Source organism: Panthera onca, chromosome A2 (genome assembly GCF_046562875.1).
Source record: "Panthera onca isolate mPanOnc1 chromosome A2, mPanOnc1 haplotype 2, whole genome shotgun sequence".
Classification (NCBI taxonomy): domain Eukaryota; kingdom Metazoa; phylum Chordata; class Mammalia; order Carnivora; family Felidae; genus Panthera; species Panthera onca.
Window position 1 is genome coordinate 145,869,935 of NC_138340.1, and position 10,467 is coordinate 145,880,401.

Below are 10,467 nucleotides of genomic sequence, written 5' to 3' on the forward strand. Positions count from 1 at the left end.
TACTTCGGAAAAACCCTGGGTGGAACTAGTGGGAGTTGAGCCTAGATCGCTGCTGGCCTGCGGGGTTGGCCTGTGCAGCGTCGTGAGGACCCCTGAATGGGGGACAGGGAGCAGCTGGCGGGTGGTATGGAAGCGGCGAGGCAGCTGGCGCCCTGGCCGTTCTCTAACGCCTGGTTTCATCTCTGATCCATGGAGGTGACCTTCCGAAGGCTGGCTGTGAGGCCTCCGCTCCGGTTCTGCTCACCCCAGAATGAGCCCTGGCCGGGCTCTTCGCTCAGTCTGGAGCTGTGTCTCCGGAGCTAAACGGTCTCCGCTTGCTTTCGGGAGGGGAGAACAGGCAGGAAGCGCTGGCACTCGCCAGGTTGAGCATGCAGGAGGTGTTCCAGACTCCGGGCAGCCTGCCGGCCCAGGTCCAGGCCCAGGTGGCTATAGGCTACGGGCTGGATGACTCAGGTAAGTTGTGCTAGACAAACAAGCCAGTATTCTCAACCCAGCAGGGTGACGACTGTAATTAGCTTTCCTGTCGTCATTATCCCACCTCGTTCAGAGGGTGGGCTTGCCGGGCCCGGAGCCAAGGCCTGAGGAGACGGGCAGGAATGTGGTTATCTTGGTCTGTGTCTTGTTGCCCAAGATGCCTTCTGATGCTTCTAGCGCTGGGCTGGGAGCTGAGCCAGCAGCACCTGCATTGTCTGATGATGTCACGAAGGCTGCTGGGCTGAAAGAGCCTACCTCGGAGTAAGAGAAAGGGGAAGAAATTCCGGGATGTCTCTTTCTCCCGAGCCCAACGTCTATTCTTTCACTGCTCCCTTCTCTCAGGAGACCCAGAAGGCCAGGCAAACTGGAGAAATGGCCAGCGAGACAACTGGGCTGGACCCAGTAGGGGAGCTGAGTGGCCAGGTGTAGAGCTAAGGATTCTCATACCTGCCTTGTTTAAATAACACTACAAAAAATCAGCTATGTATTTTTAAAAATTTTTTAAAGGCTTATCCATTTTTCAGAGACAGAGAGAGACAGAGCGTGAAGGGGAGAGGGGCACAGAGAGGGGGAGACACAGAATCCGAAGCAGGCTCCAGGCTCTGAGCTGTCAGCCTAGAGCCCGACGCGGGGCTCGAACTCACGGACCGTGAGATCACGACCTGAGACGAAGGCAGACGCTCAACCGACAGAGCCACCCAGGTGCCCCTGCTACATATTTTTGTTGTTATCATTTTTTTTTTTTTTACATTTATCTACTTCGCTTCTCAAAACATCCCGACGATCTAGCTACTCGCATTAGCCTCATTTTATAGATGGAGAAACTGGGGCACAGAGGAGCTGGCTCGGATGCACACAGGTGGTAAGCAACGAATCCAGAATCTGAACCCAGGCTACCGAGCCCGAGCCCGTGCTTGTAACTCGCACAATCCTGCCTCTCTCCTGCTGTCATCCGGGTGTACAGGGAGTAGCACACAGCACCTCAGGATGCAAGGCCTGGCCCACTCACAACACCCATGGTGTGATCTTAGCTGTCACCCTGGCCTCCAGACTCCTCACTGTAGAAGCAGAGGTAGTGGAGGGGTTATCGAGCCAAAGGGTCTTTGCAACTGGGAGTTGCTAGTTCTATGGCTCTGGTCCACATAGAACAGCACGGAGGAAAGGTCCTGCTCTTCTCCTCTGAACAGCCCACGGGAAGTGTTTACTCCTGATTGTCAAGGGCAGCCTCGAGGGCATTTCAGCAGGGCAGTGATAAACTCGCGGCCTGGTGCCCCTGACTAATGGAGCAAAGCTGCTTCCCCACTCCATACCTCAGTTTCCCCCACTGGACTCAGTGGAGACAATGACCTCTTTGTGCTCAGTGTTACAGTGAGTCATGGTTAATTACCATTAGTCACAGGCTTTGGAATCCTCACCAGAAAAGGGTCATCTGCTAGGTCCGGGCCACACTGCGGTCATGATGAGACACCATTCTGGCCCATGCCCCTAGGAGCATGTCTTCAAAGCGTCACTAGTGGCTTGCCTAGCTTTGTGGGTTGACCCTGAGGTGACCCAGCTCCGAGTGCTGGTGCTGAGACTGGCAGGAGATGACCCCTCAGGAGGGCTATCGCACGTGTGCTGATGTCCCTGCCAGGGGCTGATCGTCCCCTGGGTTTCCTCTTACAGCTGAATTCCTATTCCAGTCTGCTTCTCAACCGTGCTCCTCTCTCTCGCCTCTGATCCCGGACACGGGGTCCTAACCCTAAGTTTTGGGTTTTTTTTTTTCCTTCTCTGGCTCCTCAATAAACATCCATTCTATTTCTCTCTCTCCCTACTGACTGTCTCGTGCTTTCAGTCCATCTCTTTTTCCATCCTAGTACAAGCCCATGGTAGAAACAAGGCAGCTTCAGCCTGTAAGGAACATCAGTTTGGTTAAGAGAGAAGACCGGTAGCAAAGTAAGGACAATGGGAGACTGATGCTGAAAATGAAAATAAGCCACTTGAGAAAATAAGAGCAGTAATGTCTGCCACTGACGATCTGTTAGTCGTTCATACAAAGCGGGGAGGCGAGGTTTGTCTGGTCTCTCTCTGTTCCTGCTAGAATTCAGAAAGCCTGCAAGGAAGTCAGATGCGGAGCATGGGGGCCATCTAGCGGCTCCTGGCAGGTACTGCTGCACCACCGCTCAGCACCGAGGCCACGCATCTGATCTTGATTCTCAAGTAGGCTACGGGGACCTCAGCTCAGACCTCAGCATTTCCGGGACGCGGCATGACGGTTTAAGGAGGGGAGATCTTCTAGTCACTTAACATCTGGTAAGTCGCCTTTCACTTGACATGCAATTTCCTCGAATCTACAAAAGAATCTATCACGTCCACTTTCTTCCCTTATTAGAGGAGTAGCTGAAATCCATGGAAGACCAAGACCACGGCACAGCCGGAGGGTCTCAGGGCAAAGACGTGTCAATAGAAAGAAAAGGGATGATGGGCAATGTGGCCCAAACCTAGGTGGTAAGGGTTAAAAGGACAGTGTTCAAGTGGTGGTTTGCTTCTGTAGAAGCGGCCATTTCTTTTCTTCGTTAATGTGGCAACAACAACAACAACAACAACAACCACCACCAAAAAAGCACACGTAACATAAAACATATCATCTCAACCATTTTTTAGAGTAGTGTTGACTACATGCATACTGCCGTGCTCAGATCTCTAGAACTTCTTCATCTTGCACAACTGAAACTCTATACCCACTGAACTTCCCCCTTCTCCCGGCACCTGGTAACCACGTTCTACTTTCTGTTTCTGAGTCTGACTCCTTTAGATCACAGTGGAATCACACAGTTTTTGTCCCGGCTTCTTTCCTTCGGCATAATGTCCTCAAGGTTGATCCATGTTGTCGCGTAGGACAGGATTCCTCCTCTTTAAATGGCTGAATAATACTCCATTGTACATATAGCACATTTTCTTTATTCATTTGTCCACGGACATTCAGTTTGCTTCCAACTCTTGGCAATTGTGAATAATGCCGCAGTGAACACGGGTGTGTGGCCATTTCTTTGTTAACAGCTATGAAGAGACTCCGCTCACCAAAGGACGGGCTAGACTCCACAGCGGAGCGAAGGTGGCTTGAAGGCGAACGGAAGGAAGGGAGGGAAGGAGGGCACAGCTCCCTCTATATCCTTGACTGTAGGATTTACGACAGGTCACCCTCCTGCCCAGTCTATAAACTGTGAAAAACGATACCGCTATGAGCTGGTAAGCTACAAAGGATGGGTTTTGTATATTTGTTTGCATATAAAATATTTACCAGAATGAGGTAATACATTACTTGGCAACTTTCAAGATAAAGCTTTATTATTATTCTGTCTGAACGCTGCCACTTACTGCTATTACTTGTATTGTTTCTCACCTACCTTCTATCACAGGCATACAAAACAGAACAGGAAAAACAAACAAATACGAAAACTTAGATAGCTGGGGCTATCTTAGATAACTTAGAGAACGTAACGTGACCAGAAACCTTTGCTAGGCCACGGACTACTGATTGTAGAATTACAAAGACTAAGGAGACCATTTTTTTTTTTTAATATATGAAATTTATTGTCAAATTGGTTTCCATACAACACCCAGTGCTCATCCCAAAAGGTGCCCTCCTCAATACCCATCACCCACCCTCCCCTCCCTCCCACCCCCCATCAACCCTCAGTTTGTCCTCAGTTTTTAAGAGTTAAGGAGACAATTTTTAAATTAGCCACACAAGCGGTAGGGTGACGATTAAAAAAAAAAAAAAAATCCAAAGAACGTCGCACGTCCCATTTTAATACATGAGCTTTTTATTCTCTCAAGTTTTCTTCTAGTCGTGGCCATGTAAACCACAGCGGAGGTACATGCCCTTGCACCGTTTTCCACACAGGTCACAAACAACTTTCTGCCCCGCGACGGATTTATTACAACGATCGTTTTAAGAGTTCGAATTGTGTTCTGCCGATTTGCACTCTGTGGAGTTAATCACTCTTCAACCGTTAGATGGTTAAGTTACATTCAACTTTTTATGATAAAGTAAAGCATGTGCGGAACATCTTCCGGTAGATCACTTTTTCTCTTTTGAACTATATTCTTGGTTAGGAGGCAGATAGCGGAGGGTTAGGCAAGCAATGAACTTCTGCTTTAATTTCCTCACTTGTAAAGTAGAGATAGCAATGTGACTTCCTCATAGGCTTGTTCTGAGGCTTCAGTGAGGTAAAACATGTGGTGTTTAGAAAGGTGGGTATCAATAGCCCTTACAGGGAATGACAGCTATCTGTAGCAGCAGTAAATTCAATTTTCAGGGGTTCTCCTGTTCCAGAATGTTCTTCTTCTCTGGCTCAGGTCGCACGAGAGAGGCGGGCTCCAGCTGCAGTCTCTGCCTCTCAAAATGGCTCAAAACCCACCCTGCCACCCAGGCACTCACATGTGTGTTTCCTTCTCCTTTGGTCCTAGTTAGGCTGGACAAGACTCGCTAGGAAATGGGCACCGAAGCTAAACAATGATCTTCTTATCTCTGGGACCTTGGTTTCCTCATGAAAACGGTGGGGTCCTGGAGGTAAAACCTCCTTCCTGGTCAGACATTTTATGTTCCTACTCCCATCCTCTCGATGGCTGTTCCTCACCTACTGTGGGCAACCGGCCCATTCCCCCCACCCCACCCCACCCACACCCCTACCTACTGCGATAGTGATAGGCAGCTGACAGAACTGAAGTCAGAAAGCTGAAAAGTGTATTATTAAAGTGGTCTGAATCTTTGAATAAAACCGCCAAGTCTCCGCGGCCTACTGCTCCTCCCCACAGACCTCCATACAAACTTGGCTTCCCCTTTCCTGGTCTTCCTAATTGGCTTCAGTTCCACAACAGACCAGAGAGGCACCATGGAAAGAAAAACAGTGGCCACCAGCAACACTTGAGCCACAGCCATGAGAGAGAAGAGAGAATGGGAGGCAGATGGAATGAGTGGTCTCTAATTAGAGACGCGGCATCTACTTCGGAAGGCATGGGTCAGCTGACCCAGATGACCGCTACATAAAGCCAAAGAAAACCCAGGGTAGGAATAAAACTAAAAATAGCAAGGAAAACTGAGGAGGAAGTGTTTGTACTTTTGCTGCTGGTCAAGCTGTACGTGCAGCTGTTTTTGTTGCTAGGGTGGAATAGGGTGGGAAGGGATTTAAAAGCTGGCTCCGAGGGAGCCACGACTGGTCTAAGGGCTTGACGAATGAGGAAAGCCCCCAAACAGCATGTTGCACCCGCTAAATCGATTAAAGTTGGCTAAAACTTAAAAAGAGCCGGGCAAAAGACTCACCTCTGGATGCCAGCGTCCCACGGGCAGCTGCAAGATAGTCCTTTCAGCTGTGAGGGGCAGATCTCAACTCTGTGCTCGGGGAAGGAGGATCACAGAGTCACCACGCTGGAAGTTAGTCCCAGCTGTATGACCATGGAAAGATCAGAAGGGTGGGAAACACGGATTTAACTGCCAACTCTGCCACATTCTAGCTGTACGACAGCACTTATTGTTAAATGTCATTGAACTTCAATCTTTCCCAAAGCTACTTGGATGGGAAGTGCAGCCTTTGCTAAAACAGAATCCTTGAGGGGCACCTGGGTGGCTCAGTCGGTTGAGCTCAGGTCATAATCTCACGGTCTGTGGGTTCGAGTCCCACGTTGGGCTCTGTGCTGACAGCTCCGAGCCTGGGGCCTGCTTCGGATTCTGTGTCTCCCTTTCTCTCCGCCCCTCCCCTGCTCATGCTTTGTCTCTGTCTCCAAAATAAATAAAAACATTAAAAAAAATTTTTTTAAACATAGAATCCTTGAGACCTTGGTGGACCAAAACAGTAAAAGGAGAGGCCGAAGGCAGGGAGGACTGCCCAAATGAGGGAGTCTAAATGACCCAGAATAGCAGGGGGTCTTCAAGATACGGCCACCCACCCTGATGCTGGGACCAAGACTGCAAAAGGAGGTTCTCACCTGCGCAGTAGATAGGAAGGCATTGGAAGTTCCATTTGCTGGCAGATGATGAACACAGAGATTCCACAGCATCCCCATAAGCTGCCTAGTGTGGCTAATGAAAGTAGGAAAATTCCCTACAATGATGGCTTATAATGCCACCTTGGAGGATGGTAAAGTAGCAAAAATGAAATTTTAGGCAGTTATCTTTAAAAAAAAAACACAACTTTTATTTATCTTGAGAGAGAGAGAGCACGCACATGCAAGCAGGAGAGGGGCAGAGAGGGGAAGAGAGAATCCCAAGCAGGCTCCGAGCTGAGCAGACTCCACCAACCTCACGACTGCGAAATCACAAGCTGAGCTGGTATCAGGAGTTTGGACGCTTAACCGACTGAGCCACCCACGTGTCCTTAGGCAATTATCTCTTTTAAAAGGGCCTGCCGAAAGAAAGCTGTATTTCCAAGATTTTAAGTAATCCGTACACCCAACATGGGGCTCAAACTTAGAACCCCAAGGTCAAGTTGCATGCTCTACCGACTGAGCCAGCCAGGTGCCCCGAAAAATTGTATTTTCAGATAAAAAAATCAAATCATGGTGGGGGTGGGCTGGGTGGCTCAGTTGGTTAAGCGTCTGGACTCGTGATTTATGCTCAGCTCGTGATCTTGTGGTTTGTCGGTTCGAGACCTGAGTCGGGCTCTGCACTGGCCGTGTGGAGCCTCCTTGGGATTCTCTCTCTCTCCCTGTCCCTCCCCTGCTCACGCTGTCTCTCTCTGTCTCAAAATAAACTTTATAAAAATTTTAAAAGGGGCACCTGGATGACTCAGTCAATTAAGCGTCTGACTTCAGCTCAGGTCATGGTCTCACGGTTCGTGAGTTTGAGCCCCCCATCAGGCTCTGTGCTGACAGCTCGGAGCCTGGAGCCTGCTTCGGATTCTGTGTCCACCTCCCTCGCTCTCTGCACCCCCCCCCCCCCCCATGCTCTGTCTCTGTCTCAAAAATGAATAAACATTAAAAAAACTTAAATTAAATCAGGAAAAGTGGGTTTCTAGAGAGGCCATGCCAGAAAGAGTTATAGGAAGAACTCACAAGAAGAACAATAGCCCAGGGCTGAAGTGATGTCCTAATGCGTGGAAGAGACCAGCACCTTTAGGAAGAAATTCATGAACTCAATGCCATCGTTATCGGTCAGGGTTCTCTAGGAAAACAGAACAGGTAGAATATATATAGACACATACGAAGAGATTTATTATGGGAACTGGCCCACACAATGACAGAAGCTGAGGAGTCCCCTCCTCTGTCTCACGCAAGCTGGAGGCAAGCTGGTGGTACGGTTCCAATCCAAGCCTGAAGGCCCGAGAACCAGGAGGTCCGAGGTCCAAGAATAGAAGATGAAATGTCACAGCTCAAGGGAAAAAAGCATTCACGCTTCCTCTGTATTTGTTCTGTTCAAGCCCTCAATGGATTGGATGATCCCCACTCGCACTGGTGAGGGTGATCTTTACTCCTTCACCAACTCAAAAGCTAATCTCTCCCCGAAACATCCTCACAGATATGTCCAGCAATAATGTTTTGCCTGCTATCTGGGCATCCCTCAGCCCAGTTAAGCGGACACATAAAATTAATCATCATGGGGCGCCTGGGTGGCTCAGTGGGTTGAGAGTCCGACTTCGGCTCGGATCATGATCTCACGGCTCGTGGGTTCGAGCCCCGCATCGGGCTCTGTGCTGATGGTTTGGTGCCTGGAGCCTGCTTCGGATTCTTTGTCTCCCTCTCTCTGCCCCTAACCCACTCGCATTCTGTTTCTCTCTCAAAAATAAATAAACGTTTAAAAAAATTTTTCTTAAGTCAATCATCACGCCCTCTGAGAACACCCATTACCATTTGAAAGTATACTCAGTACGGCCTAGCGGAGTATGTACCAGAAACTTGAAACCGGTAGCCTCAAGCCTCAGGTACGCGGTGACACAGGCTGACGATAAGGTGGATGGCTTCACCTCCACGCAGCTCTCTAGATGGCAGACATTTGAAACAATGAGCCTTGACTTGAACATACTGGATCCTCTTCTCCGATCCTCTGGAACATCATTTCTAGACAGACACTAACCCCAAAATGTTAAACAATACAACTACTTTCTTCCCTCCCCACCTGGATTCTTGATCTTGAATGGCTGGCCAGAGACCTCGAGGTCACCCGATTGCTCCTTTTTCTTCATGCCCAGACTGTTCGTGTTGAAGTTGTCCTGACATTATTCTCAAGCCATCCTCTGTCCTTGCCATCGTACCTCCCTTAGAGCCTTCCTGTCTCCCCTAATGCGTGCTATCCACACACACCAGAATTATCTTCCGAAGCACTAATGTCACTTCCCCGCTCAAAAACTCTTCAATGGTTTCCGTTTTCCAACAGAATCGAGACCACACTCCTCAGCAGAACATACAAGATTCCTATCTGGCCCAACTTTTATTTTCTTTTCCTCTCTCTTCTATTCCTCAGCGCAAAGGTCTAGCCACAGCAGAACACCTGCTCTTTCAGGAACACGTGAAATTCTGCTCATTTGCTCACAACACTCCTTTAGCCTCAAATGTCCTTATTTGATTAAGTGTCTATCGTGAGCCAGGCAGTTTCAAGTGCTGACGTTATAAATAAGACAGACAAGGGGGCGCCTGGCTGGCTTGGCTGGTGGGGCATAGGACTCTTGATCTTGGGGTCAGGAGTTTGAGCCCCATGTGTGGGGGTAGATTTAAAAAAAAAAAAAGAGGCACAAGGTCCCAGTTCTCACAGAGCCTACATCTCCCACTCATCTCCAGGTCCAGCTCAAATCTATACCTTCCTGAAAATTCTCTCCAATTCCATACGTGAGAGTTGATTCTTATTTTTCTTAAATAGGCTCTATGCCCAACGTGGGGCTTGAACTCACAGCCCTGAGATCAAAGGGTCGCATGCTCTACCAACAGAGCCAGCCAGGCGGCCCTCGCTTCTTTTGTTATACTAATTCTTCCAGAGTATTGAGCACTCTGTCTTGTGCAACAGGTGTTTATAAACATGACTTTCAGCCTGGGAGACAGACTCCTTGAGGGCAGGAATCAGGCAGTCCTTCACCTTTGCATTACCCAAGGGCTTGTACAGGGCCTTGCACACGGAAGAGACTGTTTCTTGAATTGCACAAAGCCCATCCCAAACTGCTTCCATTTATACTTTAAACACACACACATAAACAAAACTTGTGGAGCTTTGTCTTTTTTAAAGAAATGTGACTATTGGGGCGCCTGGGTGGCTCAGTCGGTTAAGCGGCCGACTTAAGCTCAGGTCACGATCTCACGGTCCGTGAGTTCGAGCCCCGCGTCGGGCTCTGGGCTGATGGCTCAGAGCCTGGAGCCTGCTTCCGATTCTGTGTCTCCCTCTCTCTCTGCCCCTCCCCCGTTCATGCTCTGTCTCTCTCTGTCTCAAAAATAAATAAAACGTTAAAAAAAAAATTAAAAAAAAAAAAAAAGAAATGTGACTATTTCCCTGGAGGGAGGTATAAATTAAAAATTGCAGTGGAAGGGCACATGGATGGCTCAGTCAGTTGAGCATCCAACTCTTGATGCTCTTGGCTCAGGTCATGATCTCATGGTTCAAGAGTTCAAGCCCCACATAGGGCTTGTGCTGACAGTGCTTGGGATTCTCTCTCTCCCTCTCTCTCTCTGCTCCTTCCCCGCTGTGTGCACTCTCTCTCTCAAAATAAACTTAGAAAGATTAAAAAAAAAAATCTCCCTCTCCCTCTACCACTCTCTAGATCACAAGTGTGTGCACTCTCTCTCTCTCTCAAAAAAAAAAAAAAAAATGCAGTGGAAAGACTTTTAAAAATTTACCCACATTATTATAACCAGGAATTGGGGTTGCAGTCCTTTTGAAGACCTTGTGTTAATGATTCTACACCACTCCTAAAGTGGTGACCTAGACAGGGGCTTACAGAGAGCAGACTTCAAACTCACTTAGTCACCAGTCAGCAAAGGGCTTACCCCCTGGGCCCAAAGGCTCATGTCCATGAACATTAGAGAGCTGCCTGG